At 29.7% G+C, this 21,827-nt stretch overlaps 1 long non-coding RNA gene across 1 annotated transcript; it reads right to left on the reverse strand.

Moving 5' to 3' along the window:
• Positions 1–17,589: 17,589 nt before the first annotated feature.
• Positions 17,590–21,343, reverse strand: LOC147810126 (uncharacterized). The gene is made up of 2 exons (XR_015434235.1): positions 21,298–21,343; positions 17,590–18,432 (listed from the first exon to the last, which is right to left on the reverse strand). It is a non-coding gene; the product is annotated as an uncharacterized LOC147810126 (long non-coding RNA).
• Positions 21,344–21,827: the final 484 nt, after the last annotated feature.

Here is a 21,827-nt window from a genome sequence, read left to right on the forward strand (position 1 = left end):
TCAGCAGAATTTAATATGATATTTTTGAATGTATCCCTTTTTCTACTGGTTATATATCATTTTCATTAAGTTTAAAGTATTATACACTAATTTGTTCTTTTGATTCGTCTTGGTACATTCCAACGCCAATTCGGTTGCTTTAATCCATCATTGATTTTATTAATTGGTAATAGTCCCCACGACAACATTTTCTCATACCTCACTAACTCCTCACTTCGGAGGGTCTATTCATATAGGATCGATTTGGTTTTTCGTCATTCCATTTAGAGAAACCCCAAGTCTCTTTGTAAATGCATTTCTGTTGGAAATATGCGCTACTTATGATTAGGTTGTCATACGTTGCAAAATCTACTTTTATAACCGTCGTTGAACAGTCGACCCGATTTTTGGGTTTACGACTCCCGCAGCCTTATCATTTTGAATCCAATCCAGAAGACAAGGGAACTCCTGGATCAAGTATTGGGAGATATAGCACGTGTGTGCTTTAAAGTTAATAACATGCTATATTTAAATTGCGTAATTAAAAATTAATTACAAAAATAAATAAGAATAAAAAAAGTTTAAGTTAAGGAAAAATTTAATTTATAACAAAAACATATAATGAAAACTTACATTGTAAAGAATTAGATAATTTTAATGAAGGGTTGAGGAACGCGTCCTCTCTCCACGCGAGTCAGTTTGGAAGTGCGTGAGTATGAGGGGTTTTACAACCGGTTATGCTGGCTGGATTTACCTCACTTCAGTTCGTTTTTTGGAGTGGTCAGGAGGGTTGTCGAGGTACATACTTGGGGACTGGGTGTTTGCCGAGGCACACCACAGGAGATATTTCGCCATCTCTTGGAGGACTTTTTGATGAAACTAACCCGCATTTACGTTATACAGAGAGGAAACCTCCTCCCATGATTACAACGGGACTCTGTATTTTATATGAGAACTGTGGTCGATGCAAGCCGGTTCACCTCATTGGAAGACGAACGCTCAATGCAAAATCCCATTTTCACTACACATATCATGTACTTTCCAACAGTCGGTCAATATATTTCTTTCATGCATCCAATCACTCAACATATTTAGGTAGCTTATTAAATTCACATTCGAGTGTTTCATAAAAACTTTCTCTTTACCCATCATCAGTTGGAGTATGAATTGCGTCTGCGAAATACAGATGTAAAACGTCTCAGAATCGGCCACACTCATCTTTATCTGTTGATAGGAGAATCTCCTCCAAAATGTCACTCTTATTGCCTCACTCTTATTTCATACTAATGTTTGTTTTACGGGTAAATGTCGCCTCGTCCAATCCTGAGGACCAGAGTGTTACTCTTAGATGGGTGCCCAGTCAAGCTTGAAAGGTCCTACCAGTTACTATGCTACCGCCGGCATAGCTCAACACACGTAAGCACACCCACCAAAACAAGTTTGTAACTTAATGTTGATACATCAACATTAAAAATGATTCATCAAATGATCTCAAAATTTTTAATTCCATGGACATAGATTAAATTTCTGATTCTGTTGGGATAAATTTTAGGCATTAGCATTTAGCTCAGTTTCCTTTCGAGCTGAGTCGTCAAATTTGATGTTTAATTTCTTGTTTAATTTGATGCTAAATTTAGTTGCTGTTAATGTTTTATAACAATTGTTGACTACTCTAATAAAACACGTTAAATGTTCCTAACCCAAGAGAGATGATAAACGCGAATTGTCAATTCAGCTATGAATACTTTGTATTCATTATTTTCATTGTAAAGGTTAGTCGAACAAGTCGAGTTAGTTTTATAAGAAAAAGCTTATTATGAAAGTAAGAATGCAAATTGTTAAATCAACTGTTCTTTGAGAGTTATATTTCCTATAGCGGCAACATTTTTATATCATAATATAAAAACATGAGAGAGGAATAGATGAGTGTGATAGAAAGACGTACGCAGCGGTAAGTAACTGGGTTCGTTCCAGATTTCAACGAGTTTAATTTACTATGATGCTGATGTTTAGTAGTAGTCTACTTCTCTTATGTTTTAACGTCAAAGCGATTTGTATTTTTTTATACAATAAATACTATAATAAAGTTACTTTTCTCATATTTTATGACTTGAGTAATATTCTTGTTATCGAATTTGAATACTGGCAAAACATTGTTAATTTCCGTATTTTTAATAACTTTACCTTTAATGAAGCTCCAGATAGATGGGTATCAGCCTATCGGGGAAGTAAATGCGTTCTGTGCGCAGTGCTGACCACAATCCTACCGTTGGTCACGAAATTGTGAAGCCTTAACATTCATGACCCTGGCTTACAACGGTCTGTTGCAAAAATGCTTTTCTTTTAACCGTGAAAATACTTTTCTGCCGCACACAAGGTACCAATTTCTCAAGTATTCTAGCTAGCTTTCTTTTTACACTACTTTGTAAGGATTGTTGCGTTTTCTATTGGGAACTGCTTCAGATTTATTGATGGTATTATTCTATTTAATTGTATAGATTTTATTAATACTGCAAACTCAATTCATCCAAAGGGAGCCGTGATGGCTCAGGAGATAGATCCAATGAGGTAAACCAGTTTCGAATCCCAGCGATGGCTTGCCGATACGAATTCCGCATCCGGCTTGCACAGTACTGACGTAAAATATTCTCAATAGTAGACGAATCATGGGTTGGAGTCCCCTTGCCGTTTGGCTAACCGTGGGAGGTTTTGGTGGTTTTCCTCTCCATGCCACGTTTAGGTTCGTTTAGGACTTTCTGATGGTGAGTTCCATCAGAAAGTCCTAAACGAAGGCAAATCTCTCCCTTGTCTTCTGGATTCGGTTCAAAGTTACAAGGCATTGTTACGGAGTTGAACATTAGTAGTCGTAAACCCAAAAATTGGATCGGCTGTTCAACGACGGTTATAAAATTAAAAATTTATCCAGGGGAATTAATTCTGGTCAAAACTTATCATTATTATGCATCTTCAGTCTATATTGGTTTAATCATTGCATTTAACTCGTCTAATGCTCAAATTGATGTAAAAGAAGTTACTTTTCATTTCCTATCAACAAGTTAATTTACGAAAATTCTATTAGAATCTACAGAAACGTTATTTTATCTCAAATTATCGCATTTATTAAGTTTATTTGTAACAATGATACGCTCATTTTAAATAATTGTAAATTTCTATGTAAACTTCTCTTGAATAATTGGACAAACAGATCTGATTTAGTAAATGGCTGCCTTCCGACACAAATTAATGCATAGTTTTAAGCTATCGCACGGCCACAATTTCATTGAAGTTTCGCTTGGATCACCTTGAAACATAATTGGGAGCCTGTCTGTATTTCCAATTAATTTAGTTTTTATGGAACAGTTTTTGAAGTTATACTTCTTATGCGACTTCCAACAAGGTTGCGCTAAACGTTTAACGCTACATTTTTATTATTGGCTGGGAAATCACGTGGTAGGATCCAGTTTTCCCTCATTCATTTCCATATTGTTCTGGTTCTCACTAGCATAAAAGTATTGTTTTTCTATAAATATTTTTTTAGTTTGATTTGATACACATATAATTTAATAGGGTAGTATTTTTTATTTTCAAGCTTAGTGGATAACAATTGTAAAAAATGAGTGAAAACAATCCCACGGACAATGCGACGGATTTGAGGTTATGTCAAGGTAGGTCTCTTGTGAATATCAATTGACTGTTAGGTTTTCTCTTTTGAAATTACATTATGACGCATTCACATACATTATTAATGCAAATACATTTTCCATGGTGAGACGATGAGGCAACCACAAGCACTTCCACTGGTTCAAGAGATCCACGAGGGAAAAATGCACAATATTACCGTGATTACAGAGCACGGAAGCGAGCAGAGCAGGAAAAAGAGTCGTTGAATAGAACTAGTGATCCTTCTACGACTGCTGATTCTTCTACAATTAACGTCGCAGGTTACGAACTTCTTCTTCCGCGCGGAGGAACTCCGCCCACTGTTTTTTTTTTTTATCTCATCTATAACCTTAAATATTTCATTCGTAGATTTTTTGTTCGCGTTTTTGGCATACGAACTCTCGATCTTGCAACCTTTAACTCTGCTTCTGAATAATCTTGCTTCCCTTCTGTAAAAATTATGTACTTCTACAGTCGAGGTCTCAGTTAATAATCTTCATCTGACATGTTTTTTTTTCTTCATCTTTCTTGGGGCAGTCGGGTGGTATGGTTGCTTGTGGTATTTTACTTCCAACCGAAGAAACTGCTCCCGCACTGACTATATGGTAATGCCCCCCGATGACGCTACCATGTCTGTCTGTGCGTCCATTTCAATTTCTATGTTTGTCCTTTTGTGGGTATTATCTTTTATGAAGTTTTAGAGGCTATTTCCTATTTATGCTTTTCGGACTTTTCCTGCTTCAATATTCTTATATTCGCATCGGTTTCATGCTCGGTAATAATTTATTTCTCTCTATATATATATGTATATAAAGTTCAAAATGTAGAGAAAACATGGAAAATTACAGAACAATGAAAAAATAAAAATAATACTAAAAAAATTTCTTTTTGGATCATTGGAATATTATCGGATTTTCTTATAATTTTTTTAAATAATAAAAAAATTTCTTTTCCGGATTTTTATAAATTTTTTTCCTTTCTTTGGAATTTTTTTTCCGTATTTTTTTTTTTTTTTCAAAAATTATTTTTCTCTTTCCCTTTTTTCATTGTTCTGTAATTTTTCCATGTTTTCTCCACATTTTGAACTTCATGTATATAATTTACTGTAAGACAATTTTTATCAGCATTACAACATTTCTAAAACAGCTTTTCTTTTCTACTTATGAAAAGTCATTTTTTTTCACTTGAAATTCATTAGTATTAATTGTATTTGAAATACATTGAGAAATATTAAGTGTGTGTGTGTTATCTTTTTTGCCAAAAGAGAGAGAGAGGCGTGGGGGAAGGGGAGGAAGATGAAACAACGCAGAGACATTCCAACGAAATGAAAAGAAAGGGGGATAATTTAATTAATATCCGTTGGGGAATTTGTGATTAGCCTGCTCTCCGGAATGCAATTGGCTGACTCTTCACTCACCCCTAAACTCACAACTCGAAACGTTTTTAAAAACAAACACATTGTAATGAAGATACAATCACACAAGTTCTAAAAAGTAAATGAACTAATATGGAAAATATTTAAATATAAGCTTAACATTATGTGAGGTTTCGATAGTCATTGGATCATTTATACTTAGTAAAATCATATACTTAGTATTTAAAATTATTCTCAGGGCTTAACTCTGAAACTGAAATGCATGTATTATTCAGTAAATATGTATTTTTATTTTTTTTATATTGTATAATTTAATATGATCACAAAAAATATTCACAAACACTTTATGGTGTATATATATATTGTTCTTTTATTTCTATTTATTTTATTATCTGATGAGCTTAGGCCTTTTTCTTTTTTGTTGTACTTATGTAGCCATAGAGCTTAAATAAATACGTTTTTTAACCCCCTCCCAAAAAAAAAAAAAAACATTCCACATATTAATAAGAAGAAACTTTCTTATCTTGTAAGGAAATACAATTATTATTTGCATAACATTATATATAAAAAAACTTTTTTTCAGATAAAGAAGAATAAATATAAAATGAGAATGAACAAAATGCATTTTTTATTCTTACGATGTTATTTAATTGAAACGTTTGGACTAATTGCATGCAGTAGTTTTTAAGATGTTACTATTTTTTGTGGAGCACTTTTTTTTTATTGTAACCCTGCAACTGCACTTTATAATAACCGATTTTTATGACTGAGTTTATTCTTGTTAGATCTAAGTTTTCGTCTGTAGTTTAAACAATTCTATATAAATGCATTCTAAAAATTATTCTATTCTAGTCTTAAGAGAAGTTCCCAGAGAAGTTATAGACCACAGTTTCGAAAGGGGAAAAAAAAAACACGTGAAGGCAATATAATAAACATCATATTGTCCTTTTTTAATGTTGTAAATAAACATAACTTCAAAGATGGTTCATTTTTCAGCATGAAATTATATATATATAATACTAATTGGCAACAAAAATAATAGTAAACTGATTGCCAAATAATGTTACAGCAGAGAGATATATTGCATATAAAAGTAGTACTACTGTGAATATCTGGAAAAAAGATTGTTTTGAGTGATAATAACATAAATGTTTTCAGCAAAACATGTTACTAATTTTAGAAATTACTAATGTAAAAATAAAATATTTTTCCGTTTTTTGAATATATATTAATTCACCAAGAAAGACACTTGATTTTAAACATAGAGAACTTTTCAGATTCTAAATTTTCGTGAAAATATTGTAAAAGGAGTAAAAAAAGTATTCTAATATAAATAAACTAATTTTAAGGGATTTTTCCAGTTTGTAAGCATTATTTAAAATTTCTCGAATAATGAAAAATATTTTTTACATGTAGGATCCTTTAATATATCGAAAAGCACATTAAATAATTAATATAATGAAGAAAAAAAAATATATATATAAAATTTTAAAAATTGATATCAGCCGGGGTTCGAACCCGCACCCTATCGCTTATGGCGCAAGTCATTAGCACGTGGTCTTAGCCGTTGAACAAGGTTTATACGGTGATCGGGCTACTACATAGCTTCAAGTACCCTCTCTCGGTGAGCTAAACATAAGACCTAAGGAACGCTTGCAGCCCCCCTAATAGGTCTATAAAAAATTTTCTTAGCAGGTTGGTTCGGCTCATAGAGGACAACTTTCCGTCCGAGTTTGAAAATTATAGCTTAATATTAATAGGAGTAAGACGGACTTGAAATTTGAAGCTTTTTCCCGCCATTTTATTTTATTTTATTATTTATTCCTTTATGCGTTCTTTCATCAAGAAAGACACTTGATTTTAAACAAAGAAAGCTTTTCAGAGGTTAAATTTTCGAGAAAATATAGTAAAAAGAGCAAAAAAATAATCTAATATGAATAAACTAATTTTCCGGGATTTTTCCAGTTTGTAAGCATTATTTGAAATTTCTCGAATAAAAAAATATATTTTTTATATATAGGATCTAATATATAGGATCCTTTAATATATCGAAAAACACATTAAATAAATAATATAATGAAATATATATATATATAAAATTTTAACAATTCATCTCAGCTGGGATTCGAACCTGCACCCCCTCGTTTTAGGCGTAAGTCACTAGCACGCTGTCTTAGCCGTTGAACCACGTTTATACGGTGATCGGACTACTACATAGATTCAAGTACCTTCTCCCGGTGAGCTAAACATAAGACTTAAGGGACGTTTGCTGCCCCCCTAATTGTTCTATTAAAATATTCCTTTGTAGGGTGGTTCGGCTCATCGAGGCCAACTTTCTATCCGACTATCGTGAAAATGCTGCAAAAGGAGTTTATAAGTATAATATAATAAAAATAAACTATTTTTCCAGGATTTTTCGACTTTCTATGCATTATTTGAAATTTCCCGAATAAAAAAATTATATTTTTGTACAGGATTCTTTAATATATCGAAAAACACAATAAATAAATAATATAATGCAAAAAAAAAAAAACAAAGGAAAAAATATAAAGCATTCTAAAAATTAACCTATAAATTTAAAATTCGGCCCGAAATTAGAGTTTAATGTAACGAACAATTGTAGTAAAGGGATTTTTTTTTTTACCTATTAGTGGGAACACAATGGGCCGAAATAAGTTTTGTTGACTAACCGGGAAGAGGTGTTTTAAGCTAAATATTCGCGGGCCTGTCATGTGAAGCGTGGCGCAGTTGGTAAAGCTGTCTGGCAACGTCGATTTGTAGTCCCGTATACCCTGGGTTCGAAACATTGCGAGGGTCGAAGTTCGAACTTTTTTAATTTTTTTTATATTTCGTTTCAATATATTTTTCGATATTTTAACGAGAATGAAGTGTTCTGTATACAAAAATATTTTTTTTTGTTGGGAAATAGCGAATAATAGCTAATAAACGGAAAAATTTGGGATAATTTTTACTTATTTATTTATTTTATTTTATGTCATATTTTAAACATCTTTTTCAATATTTTAACGTGAATAAAGTGTTCTATACGTAAAAAGAATTGTTTTTCTTTATTAAAGAGGGAATAATGGCTAAAAAAGAGACAAAAGTCGTATCAAGAGGCACGCACACATCACATCCTGTAGCTCCCTGTAATATTTACCTATAAATTTTAAATTCGGCCCGAAATTAGAGTATAATATAGCGAACAACTGTACGAAAGGAATATTTTTTAGACCTATTAGTGGGAACACAATGGGCCGAAATATGTTTTGTTGACTAACCGGGAGGAGGTGTTTTAAGCTAAATATTCGCGGGCCTGTCATGTGAAGCGTGGCGCAGTTGGTAAAGCTGTGTGGCAATGTCGATTTGTAGTCCCGTATACCCTGGGTTCGAAACATTGCGAGGGTCGAAGTTAAAACTTTTTAAATTTTTTTAATATTTTGTTTTAATATATTTTTTGATATTTTAACGAGAATGAAGTGTTCTGTATACAAAAATATATTTTTTTTTGTTGGGAAATTGCGAATAATAGCTAATAAACGGAAAAATTTGGGATAATTTTTACTAATTTATTTATTTTATTTTATGTCATATTTTAAACATCTTTTTCAATATTTTAACGTGAATAAAGTGTTCTATACGTAAAAAGAATTGTTTTTCTTTGTTAAAGAGGGAATAATGGCTGAAAAAGAGACAAAAGTCGTATCAAGAGGCACGCACACATCACATCCCGTAGCTCCCTGTAATATTAACCTATAAATTTTAAATTCGGCCCGAAATTAGAGTATAATATAACGAACAACTGTACGAAAGGAATATTTTTTAGACCTATTAGTGGGAACACAATGGGCCGAAATATGTTTTGTTGACTAACCGGGAGGAGGTGTTTTAAGCTAAATATTCGCGGGCCTGTCATGTGAAGCGTGGCGCAGTTGGTAAAGCTGTGTGGCAACGTCGATTTGTAGTCCCGTATACCCTGGGTTCGAAACATTGCGAGGGTCGAAGTTAAAACTTTTTAAATTTTTTTAATATTTTGTTTTAATATATTTTTTGATATTTTAACGAGAATGAAGTGTTCTGTATACAAAAATATATTTTTTTTTGTTGGGAAATTGCGAATAATAGCTAATAAACGGAAAAATTTGGGATAATTTTTACTCATTTTATTTATTTTATTTTATGTTATACTTTAAACATCTTTTTCGATATTTTAACGTGAATAAAGTGTTCTATACGTAAAAAGATTTATTTTTCTTTGTTAAAGAGCGAATAATGGCTGGAAAAGAGACACAAGTCGTATCAGGAGGCACGCATACATCACACCCCGTAACTCCCTATAATATTAACCTATAAATTTTAAATTCTTCCCGAAATTAGAGTTCAATGTAACAAACAATTGCACCAATGGAATTCTTTATCGACCTATTAGTGGGATCACAATGGGCCAAAATAAGTTTTGTTGACTAACCGGAAGGAGGTGTTTTAAGCTAAATATTCGCGGGCCTAGCATGTGAATCGTGGCGTAGTTGGTAAAGCTGAGTGGTAAGGTAGACCTTTCAAATTTTCTAAATTTTTTTTAATATTTTGTTTTAATGTATTTTTCGATATTTTAACGTGAATAAAGTGTTCTGTATATAAAAATATCTTTTTTTTGTTGGGAAATAGCGAATAATAGCTAATAAACGGATAAATTTCGGATAATTTTTACTTATTTATTTATTTTATTATATGTTTTTTTTTAACTTCTTTTTCAATATTTTAAAGTGAATAAAGTGTTCTATACGTAAAAAGAATTATTTTTCTTTGTTAAAGAGTGAATGATGGCTGAAAAAGAGACAAAAGTCGTATCATGGGGCACGCACTCATCACGTCCCGTAACTCTGTATAATATTAACCTATAAATTTCAAACTCGGCACGATATCAGAGGTTAATGTAACAAACAATTGTAGTACAGGGATTTTTTATAGACCAGTTAGTGGGCCCACAATGGACCAAAATAAGTTTTGTTGACTAACCGGGAGGAGTTGCTTTAAGCTAAATATTCGCGTGCCTGGCATGTGAAGCGTGGCACAGTTGGTAAAGCTGTGTGGCAAGGTTTATTTGTAGTCCCGTATACCGTGGGTTCGAAACCCTGCGAGGGTCGACTTTTAATTTATTTTATATTATGTTTTTTAATATACTTTTCGATATTTTAACGTGAATCAAGTGTTCTGCATATAGAGATAATTATTTTTCCTTTGGGAAATAGCGACTAATAGCCAATAAACGAATAAATTTTGGATAATTTTTATTTATTTTTTTATTTTATTTTATGTTATTTTCTTAAAGTCTTTTTCAATATTTTTAAGTGAATAAAGTGTTCTATATGCAAAAATAATTATTTTTCTTTGTTAAAGAGCGAATAATGACTGAAAAAGAGACAAAAGTCGTATCAGGAGGCACACCCCATAACTCCCTATAATATTAACATATAAATTTTAAATTCGGCCCGAAATTAGAGTTTAATGCAGGGCTCGAAGAAAGTAAGAAATTTTACCCGTCCCCGAGGACTGCTTGTCCAACAATGTACCCGTCCTCCTTTGAAACTAATCCGTAGCTTCTAAATAAATAAAAATAAAATTTTCTCTTATTTATTACAAACATTTATGTAAATTGCACAATGAATTAGTAGTTACTAGGATTACAAATACTAGGTTACTAATAGTAAAACTTAGTATTTCTTTCATGAAATAATTTATTTCTTTTATGAAATAATTTAAATGACAAAGGTCAAGTTATCTGGAATGTCAATTTATCCGAGGGTACTTCGTTTTTTAAATGAAACAAATATGACGTTTGCCAGTTCCACAATCAAGCCAATGATTTACAGGGGTTTCTGCACAGAAATCTGAAAGGGGTTTTCCATTTAGGTGGATGTTCGTAATTGCGTTTTACGCTTCTTGTTTAAGACCAGTACGTAATGTGTTTTTTGTAAGCTCATTGCTGAAAAGCCTCTTTCAACCACTGCAGTACTCCCAGACAGAAAAAACATCAATTCCTCCAAGCGCAGTATGTTGCTGTATTTCTAGATTAGAGGGTCATTTTAGAAGTGAGGCGCTAGACTCTTGTAAGATGACAAAAATTGAAAATGTATCACGAATATTAACGGGAAAACCGCAGGGAATTTTTGACCACCGAGGATGAGCGGGCGGGTCTCCCGTAAGGAAAACATATTCTCATGAGGGTGGTTTGTTACCACTGCCGATAAGCGCCCGACATCGAGCTTTTTGGATCTCGTGCCGTGAGCACTCACGGAAATGCTCACGGTTTCGGCACCGCTTGGCGCGGTCGATAATAAGCTCTCTGAAAACAGCAAAATTGAGAATATGGTAACCCAACCGATCTATGAGTCACATCTTGCTACAACGTGCAACCCTATTACGTTGATTGAGTAGGAAAATGATGGTTCTATTCTAGTTAAAAATTTCTTTCTTATTCACTTCTATCTTCACACCGCTCTTGTATTTTTTATAAGCGGTTTTCGTTTTGAATGAAAAATTCATACTTAATGTTTCAGAATTTTATTTAAAAATAGATTCTTGTAAATATTTTACTTTTCAACTTCTTTTTTTTTTATTATTATTGCTCTTGAAAGTGTAAAATCTATTTTTTTTGTTGTTTTTTTTGTTTAATTTACTTGCTAAGACAGTTTACCATTCTTTACTATGCTATATATATAAAGGCTTGTGTGCTCACTATATACTAAGGAATATTGCATTCAGTTTCCAATTCAAATGTAAGAAAATTTTATATAAGGTATTTTTATTGCAGTACATTGCAAAAATTACCTTTATCGCTAAATTCAGCATTTCAGATGCGTAATTAGGAAAAAAATAAATTCTTTTATTCCAAATGCATAATAAAAATTCTTCACAATGAAATACACAGTGTTACGCTAATAATGAACTATAATAGATTTGAGAAATGAGTTAACGAAGAACTTTATGCAGTTAAAAAAATTGCCTCACTTGTTTGCTTTATCAGATGGAGGAGATTTTATTAAATCGTTTTTCCTCAAATAAAACATTTAATCAGAAAAAGGTGATAATTTTCAATTGGAAATATATATAAGAAATTTTTCACAAAGGAATCGATACTTTTACGCAAATAATAAATTAAGATAGATCTGAAAAAATAGACCTGAGAAAGCAATTAATAAATTTAAAGTGCTTTAATTTAACCTTATCATTTTAGTCATTTGTTTGCGGTTTCAAAAGTAATAAAAGTTTTAAAAAAAATGTTTATTTCATTATCATACGCAGCACTTTACTTTAACCTTATTATTTTATTCATTTTCAATAAGATGAAGATTTTAATGACACTACTTCAATATTTTAAAAGTTTCAAAAATTATAAAAATTCAGAAAAAAAAAGTTTTATTTAATTTTAATCCGATCAAATTTACTTTAACATTATTTTATTCAAATGCAATTTCAAAAGTGATGAAGTACAAGAACCAAGTTTTATTTTATAATTATGCGACTAAAAATTTTGCCATTTCTTATACCATTACTAGTGCCATTTCTTATAACATTACTAAATAAAATATTATATAATAGTATAAGAAAAAAAATGAATGGTAGATTCAAAATAAATAATAAGAAATACTTCACAGAAAAATCGATATTTTTACACAATTTATAATTAATTGGGGAATATTTTAGGAAATGGATCTACAAAAGCAAATTATACAATTAAAATAATTTATCCTTAGAATGCAACAGTGAACTATTTTGTTAATATGAAATATATTTCGGATGTTTTTGTATATAGTTTTAAAAATAAACATGTATAATAAAATTAGTTACAGTTCCTTGACATAAGAGTTTCTCTGTTTCTTCAGTTTGATTAGACCAATCTGAACTTAAGTATATATAAAAGTAATATATAATTTATATTTTAGGGCTCTAAGAGAACTTTTGCTTTTATTTGTTCTTTAGCATTTATGCTATTTTTAACCTAATTGATTTGTTTTATGTACCGTGATTGCCTGCATCTTAAAAAATATCTATAGTTGATTTATAGAGAAAATTACATTGTCAACTTTCATCATAATTAACAACACTTAAACTCGAAAAAAAAGTTGTTCGCAAGTATAACACTAGTTTCCATTGCACGCATTTCAATTATAAATTTGGAGTTTAATTAAAAAAAAAAACTATAACTTTAAAAGCGATAAAATGATTTTATTAAAATTTAAATCAAATCAGTAAAAATAATATTTCATTTATCTATTTAATTATTTTTTTTTTAACTAAGAAATTGAAAATAAAAAAACACTTCTGAGAAAACTCCAAACAAGTCAATACAATCAATGTATCAGAATACGTCATCAGGTCAATGCCCTTCACAATCATAAAATTTTAAAATTAAATTCCAGCTTAGAAGTTCAGATTAAAACTAAATTTGAAAGATTTAATTAAAATTATTACTAAACATTGCAAAGGGAATTTTGTGTTTTAATATTTGAGTTACATGATCTTATGAAAACACAAAAACAATGAAAAAAATTGTAATAAAATAGTGAAAACAATTCTATCCCTTGTTTATAAACGCTACGCAAAAGCAATTTGGCGACAGAGCAGGTTTGACTTAAAAGTTTCCGCCAAGAATGCCAAGCGGTGCCGAAGCCGTGAGCATTTCCGTGAGTGCATCCCGTGACTTAGCCAAAGATAAACAACGAGCATAGATTCGGCTGATTTGAGACGATTATCGATCATATTTCCAACTGAATATCCTTGATCTCCCTCTTTGTAACTAAAATCAGCCAAAAGGATCCCAGCGCGTGAAGGTTTCCAAATACGGGGCAGGTCCCAGTAGTTCAGTCCATCCTAGGAAGTGACCCCCTTGAACCATAAATCGTATGACACGAAAAACCGGTCATTAGATTACGGAGTGTTTTTGTCCATTGTAAAATGTGCATTTAAACGAAATTAAGCTTAAAGTAAAGATAATGGTTGAAAACCTCGAATAGGGTAAAAATTAGCCGCCATATGAAGTTTAATTCATTTACTTATAAAATAATAAAACTTTTTTACTCTTTTAAAGTCACGACACAATGATCGCCTGCTAAATTTTACTTATATTCCTAGATTTCTGATCTAAAAAGGTGGATAACTATTTTGTTTGTTTCATTCAATATATATTTATCATTTTTTAATGTAATTTTTTTTATAAAATTCAAATATTAAAAACAAAAAACAATTGGCTGTTTTTTATTTTTGAATTACTTGAGAAAACTTATTTGTAACTCAAAAATTTAATTTTTTTAATGTCTTTTGCTGAATTTCTTTTATTTTGTAACCAATATTTTAAGTTTTTATTAAATTTAATCTTAATAATATGAACAAGATTACATTATAATTCTTGTTGAAAAAAAATATTAATAAGGATAAATTGAAAAGAGACATTTACCACTGAAAAAGAAGATTACGCCATTTAAAATATGAACTTTGATGGTAATACACATTATTAGTTTTCACGAGAATTATAATGAAATTTTGCTTAAATTTTCCTAAATAAATTTTAAGAAAATAACTCAAAATATTTCTTACAAAATAAAAAAATTTCAGCCAAATAAAAAAAAATTTACATTACTAATTTTTTTATAATCACTTCATATATTTTAATTAAAAAATAAAAGTAAAATATAGCTTAATTTTTGTTTGTTTGAAAATTTTAAACTTTGTAAATCAATTAATTTAAATTAAAAAATAATAATTAAATATTGAATAAAACATACTAAATAATTATCAGTATTTTCATATCAGGAATCAAGAAATATAAATGAATGCCTCAGTTAGAAGGCTTAATTGTTGCACCATAAATTCACGAAAGATAAAAAGTTTTACTATTTCATAAGTGAATGAAATAAAACTTAAAGCAAACATATTTTACTCTGGGAGGTTGCAAATTTTTAACCTCTCCAAGGTTCTCAACCATGCTCTTTAATTTAAGCGAAATATCTTTTTAATGCAGACATAAACTTCACTTATATTAAAACACACTTAATGACTAGACTAGGGGTGCACAACCTGCGGCCCAAATGCGGGTCTTCGACTACTGAAGTGCGGCCCGCGAGAGCTTCTAAACACAATAAAATTTTTTTTTAAAAAATGGCAAGTTTTAATCGCACTTTTAAGTTATCACGTTTTGACACAATCAATTTTAACACATTCTTTAGTAAATGTACGTTTAACGCGCTTTCTTGAAGCCGAATTTATCGTAAATATAAATGATTTTTTTTAAACAGTTATTTCCGCTTTTCTACGTGATTTTGAAAATTCCGAATTTTTATAACGACGCGAGTTTCAGATCGCAAATTTAAATAATCACTTTTTGGGCACTTTATTTGTGACGATTTCATCTTAAATCTAAGTGATTTTTGATCTTTTTTTTTTGGCAATTCTTTCTTTTTTTTCAAAACTTTTTCTCGGCAGTTATTGCTATGCGTTCCTACGTATTATAAAGAATTCCAATTATTCTGTTACGACATGCAAATTTTAAATCATGCATTTGACGCGCTTTATTTGTGCTGAGTTCAGCATAAATACATTTTTTCCTAATCATTTCTATACTTTTCCTCGTGATTTTGACGATCCCGTTATTTAACTATGATGTTATTACGACACGTGATTGTTAATCACGCAATTAAATAATCACTTTTTGATACAGTATTACCGTAAATCCTAGTTATTTTTCCTTCTTTCTTATTTCCGCAACGAATATGATTTGGTCTAATGTGGTAATGAATTGTGATTTGATCAAAAACCAAATATTCGGCAAAAAGAAGAAGAAAAAATCTATTGAACGCCGTTCACTTGGGGCCAAATAGCAAAATCTTTTAGCAGTATAGCAACACTGAAACTAAAATTTCAATGCTCAGAATAATATTTCCTGGAAAAACGTAAATTGACTCTAAAAAATAAGGCCAATCAAGAACGTTTTTGAAAATGTCGAAAAGCGAAACAGAGTCTATAGAGAGTAAAAATCAATCTTAATTTTTGAAAATTTTTTTTAAAGCTGAACATCTCAATTTTTCAATTACCAGAAAAAGCCAAGAAAAAAGAATTAAGTCAACAGAAATGCTATTAAAAATTACTGCGTTATAATGAAAACGTCTAAAAAAAGTTTTTTTTTTATTTAAAGAAAATAAAAAGATAAAAAAAATGTTCTTAATTTTTTAAGTGAAAATCTTATGCCGAAAATCTCAATTTAAATTTTTCTCATTGCCATAATTTTAGAAGAAAAAAAATTGCTATAAAAATTTTTTTTATTTGTAACTTTATTATAAAAAAAATGCTGAGTCATAATAAAAATGCCTAAAAAAAGAAAAAACAAATTTTTCTTAGTTCCTGAAACAAAACTTTAATGCTGAAAATCACACTTTTCTATGTTACTGGTTATTTATATTACAGTACAGGGAAAGAGTGATAATAAATTAATAGTATGAGACGTTCTGTTAAAATGCTGGGTTATAATAAAAACTGCAAAAAATGGATCCTTCTCAATTCTCAAAGTATCGAAAAAATGACAAAATTGACTTGTCTGATTATAATTAAAAAAAAGAAAAGTAATATCTATAAAAATTCAAAAATAAAAAAAACTAAGAAAAATGCATTTCTAAAAAATATTCTGCCAAATATTTGACTGATCATTCAATCAACTGAAATTTTCCCAGAAGGGCCAAATACTCGTTACATCCCTCCCTAATTTAAATGCAATGTTATTGCAACTTGAGAAATTCATAAAATGGCGGAAAACGTGAATTTTTAAACTGCTCACTGTTAGTAGTTTAGATTTCAATTTTTTGTTGCTTAAGTGATCTTTTTCGATAAAAAAAGGAAAATGTTTACGATATAAAAAATCTAATAATTAATAAAATAAAATAATAAAATACATTACAAAATAAGCAGTGAATTTTATTTTGAACTATCACAGTTTTGTTTTTATTTTAGGCTTTTGTTTAAAACCTATAAATTTTCTTCAATTAAAATATTTAATTTGAATTTATATTACTTAATTACGACTAAACTTTTTCCTACTTTCATTCTGTGGGCATTGCAGTTTTTTATAATTTATTAGAATTTAATTCTAAAATGAGTTTTCATATTTCATGATATGATAAAAAAAAAAATTTCTTTTCTTCAATGTTTATTTATTTTGATAAATCTATTGTTCATATGATAAAAATAGCAATTTTTTTTGTAGAAAAAAAAAGTATAAGTTTTTTTATTTTTGAATGAATTCTAATAATGGAACACTACTAAGTTATTGATATTACTAAGTTTATTAATAAAAAAAATGGAACGCTAATGTTTAAATAAACATTATTACATTTGTCATTAACATGTCTAAATACATGTGCGGCCCTTCGTTAGCCAACCTGCTGTGCAAGTGGCCTTCACTCAAAAAGGTTGTGCACCCCTAGACTAGACGATCAAATATTGATTCACGTTTGAGACCTATTATTTCATTTTTTAAATTTTTTTTTATAGAAATGAACTTATTTTTTTAATGAAATCTACTGTTTACAAATATTATTAAAAATTATTTTATTTCATTTGCTGTATTTTTTTATAATACTTCATATTGCTTGGTATTTAAATTACATAAAAAAAAATCAGCCACTTCAGAATATAATAGTTATTAAAAAATATTTAAAAATTACTACTTATAATAATAAATAAAATTTAGATATTAAAAGGATACCACCAAAATATACTTCGACGTCTGTTTTTTAGACAGTTAAAATATAAAGTGTTTTTCAGAAATCTTTATATTCAATCCACAAAATGAAATAAATGAATATATTCAATCCACACATGAAATAAATGTTCATACATATCGAATTAAAATATAAACAACAGTTCCTCATTTATTATCACCAATCTATTGAACACTAATGTGTATATATATTATTTAAGAAAAAATAATGAAATTTCTTTTTTGCCTTGACAACAAGTAACTGTTAACTGAAATACCAAGCAAGTGCACAGTCACACGCACAAGAAACAAAGAATCTATAAAAAGGTATCTAATATTATTGAATAATAAAAAGGAATTGTTCTTTTTATACAAACAATACATCAATCACTCTTTGTTTCTAGGATTTCACTAGGGTTCCGTCTCCTAGCTATTACTTGGAAAGAATGGAAACGTCGACAAGGGAATGGTAACTTTTAAAGAATATACAATGAAAAACAGAAATTCACAATAAGCAAAATAAATATTTAATAGGAATCATCATCAAAGTAAAAGTGATAAATAAATATTTTAATTACAAATGTTGAAACAAAACATTTTATTTCAAAATTTAAAACTCTTCTTATTTTTTTTTCTTCTTAAGATTCATGGAAGATGAAGCTTGATTACGAGCCTGAAATGAAAAAGAAACTGTATTTCGCGATTTACATACAATAATAAAATTACACTTAGGTAAGGTTTTTGGTAGTTAAAAATCCTATAGATAAAATTTTTCTGAAAAAAATTTCAACGTTTAGTTTAGGAGAGAAAACTATTACAACTTCCAAAGGCTATAGGTGACAAGAATTTTACCCAATAACTGCGTAGAAATTTGATTTTAGATATTTTTTAGACCATTTATTTATCTGAGGTATCAAAACCATTATGAGTAAAATTAGTTGAAGGCAAAGACTGAGTTATCCAAAGTTAATCTGACAATGATTGTTGACTTCAAAATAGACTTGAAAATTTAAATTTTCATTTAGTAGCCAGTGGCTGGTAGACTAATAACTTAGCAGCTAATTTTTCCTCCAACCAAATGAGTCAATAATCAATACTGATAGGTCATTTTTATTTAATTAATGATCCCGATCATTAAGACACAGTTCCCAGTAGAACACCGAAGTCAAGCATCACTGGCTGCGGTCAGTAAGCGGGTGGGTGATCACTTTGATCATCGGTCCTCGTTAAACGGTTTTACCATAAAGTGCTCGACTTCGCACACAGGTCGTCGGGCTACCAAAACGGATCCCCTCTGTAGAGGATCAAAATTCTGATGGCATGTCTTTGGATCATCCTCGGGGATGTTTCCCGGACCGTCGCCAATACTCTACTATATTCCGGGTAAACGTACGCAATGAGAATGCCTATGTGTTAATAAGATCTACGGCCCCTGGCCAAATTATCAGACGCACTATAAGATTCTATGTAAAATCTTATTTATCAGATGATACTATACAGCTTTATTGTTTTTACGTGACTTAAACCAGTTTGCACTTGTTTACGTTCATGTATTAATTGGTTAAATTAAACGATATATAATATAAATTCGACCATAGATTATATTAATATTTATTATATCAGGTATTATATTAGTACATTATTATTAATTCGACCAAATCATTAGACGCACTGCAGTTTTTTAATAACTAGTTCTTTAATAACTGCATGTTTTGCACGAGTTTATAGGCAATACTTTTATATTTAAACATGCATGTAATGAGTGTTATTCCAGAAATTTTTTATATATTTCCTATTTGTATTTATTTTTAAAGTATTGCATAACAAATCATTATTACAAATTGTAATAGGTATTGCATTACAAATCAGTATTACAAATCACTAGACGAACTGCAGTTTTTTAATAACTAGTGTCTTAATCACTGCATGTTTTTCACGAGTTTATATTCGATACTTTTATATTTAAACATACATGTAATGAGTGTTATTCTAGAGATTTTTTATATACTTCCTATTTGTATTTATTTTTAAAGTATAGCATGGCAATGTTAACCAATTAATACACGAAAGTAAACAGGTGCAAACCGGCTTCAGTCGTGTAAGTCAGTTGATAATTAAGATTTTACATAGAATCTTTAGTGCATCAAATAATTCGGCCAGGTACTGTTCGTCTGATACTAGGAAAAATTGGTCGAATTGCTCCTGAGAAATCAAACTTTAAATATCTGACTTTCTTAGAATTCGATTTCACAGGAAAATAAAGTATGTTTTTGTATCTGATTTCATAAATTAAAATATTGTCTGCATTAATTAATTAGCCTATTTTTGGTCACCCCCTCAAATCATTAAGATTAAGTCCTAGAACGTGAAGATCCGATCATTAGATCAAAAGTTATTCGGCGTGGTCAGCTTTTTTGTTTTTTGTACTTTAACAATGGTTTTTGTTTTTTTCCCCCCAGCAAATTTGCACTTTATTTCTTTGAAGATATAAAAAAGCATTGATCACTTAAATCACAAATATTTGATTATTTCCTAAATCACTGACCAGAAAAGCATAGATTTTGAAAGTTAAAAGAACAAATTCATAAAAAGTGTTTTAAAATTAAAGAAACTATTTCATGTAAACATGAATTAAAACTTCTTAATATCTCCTTATATTTAACCTAGCCAATTTTTTATTCAACACCATTTTGACTATCCTTTAGGAAATTTGAATGCATATAAGTTGATACAATACTTATATAATGAACATTCACCAGGTATGATAACATTCACACACATGATCATATGCAACACTCATCGGACTTGGAGGGTATGAAACAGGAGCTACTGAATCGAACAAATGAAAAATTGTTCCAAACTATGGTCCCTTTCTCACAGACCTACAATACATTCTCAAACAAAAAAGGTGGAAATAAAAAGTTAACACTATTTTCAGGGTCTAGAGATGGTTGTCTGAGGATGCCTGTAAGTTTTAATTTCTCTTCCCAGAGCATTTCACACATATTAAGTCCTCGAGAGACTATTGTTTGTAGATACATTATAACAATACTACTATACATTATATAATTGAATTACAAATTAAAAATACCTCAAGTAAAACTCAAAATTAAACATTGTATATTAATTAGTTTCTAAAAATATATAATTTGCTTTGAATAATTGTTAACAACTACAATTTAGTTAATTTCATTAAATTTGGGTTCAACTGTCCAAATCAAATTGAATCTGAATTTATATAACAAACAAACAAACCAAATAAACCAAACAAACATAACTGCATGTTTACAGAGATATCAAAAACTATTATTATTATTTCAAAATAATTTTCCAATTTGATTTCCACATATTTACACTTTGATTAATAATTAGTTCTATAAGTATGCTTGAATTGACACAATTCTCTTAATGCCTCACAGAGCATGGGGCCACAGGTTTAGAACACTAACCATACTTTGTGACACTAACCATATTTTGTGAATAATAAGAAAGTTTTAAAATTTTCTCTTCAAAGAAATAAATGGGAAAATATGATTACCTGAAAATCATTCACAGGTGTAGTAGTTACAGCTGGTTCAACTTCATCGAAGGTTTTTGGTCCCTTAAAAATATTTCATGCATTTTTAAAAATTATTTAACTAACTAAATCACAAATGCAGTTTGATACAGTCTAATATCGAATCAAAGTACTATTATAAAAATAATTGCAAATACTTTCAGACAAACCATATAGATTTTAATATTCGTATCTTTAATTTAGTTTTTAATTTAGTTTCGTGTGTTTCGTTTTTAATTTAGTTTCGTGTGAAGAAACTAAACCTTTAAAAAAATAAGTATCCAAATTTCCAACAAATTAAGTTACCACAAAGTTGCATAAATTCGATAATTTGGAAAGTATAATTCGATTTAATGTATTTTATGAGGAAAAAAAAATTAAAAATAATAAATTTAGACTTATATAATGTAACTAATTTAACATCTGCCAATTCAATAACAAAAAATAACAATAATAAAAATTTAGTAAATATCATTGTATAAACAAATATTTTCTGAGAAATATAAACCATT

This window comes from Parasteatoda tepidariorum, chromosome 5 (genome assembly GCF_982258835.1).
Source record: "Parasteatoda tepidariorum strain Cologne lab strain chromosome 5, Ptep-v5.0, whole genome shotgun sequence".
Classification (NCBI taxonomy): Eukaryota; Metazoa; Arthropoda; class Arachnida; order Araneae; family Theridiidae; genus Parasteatoda; species Parasteatoda tepidariorum.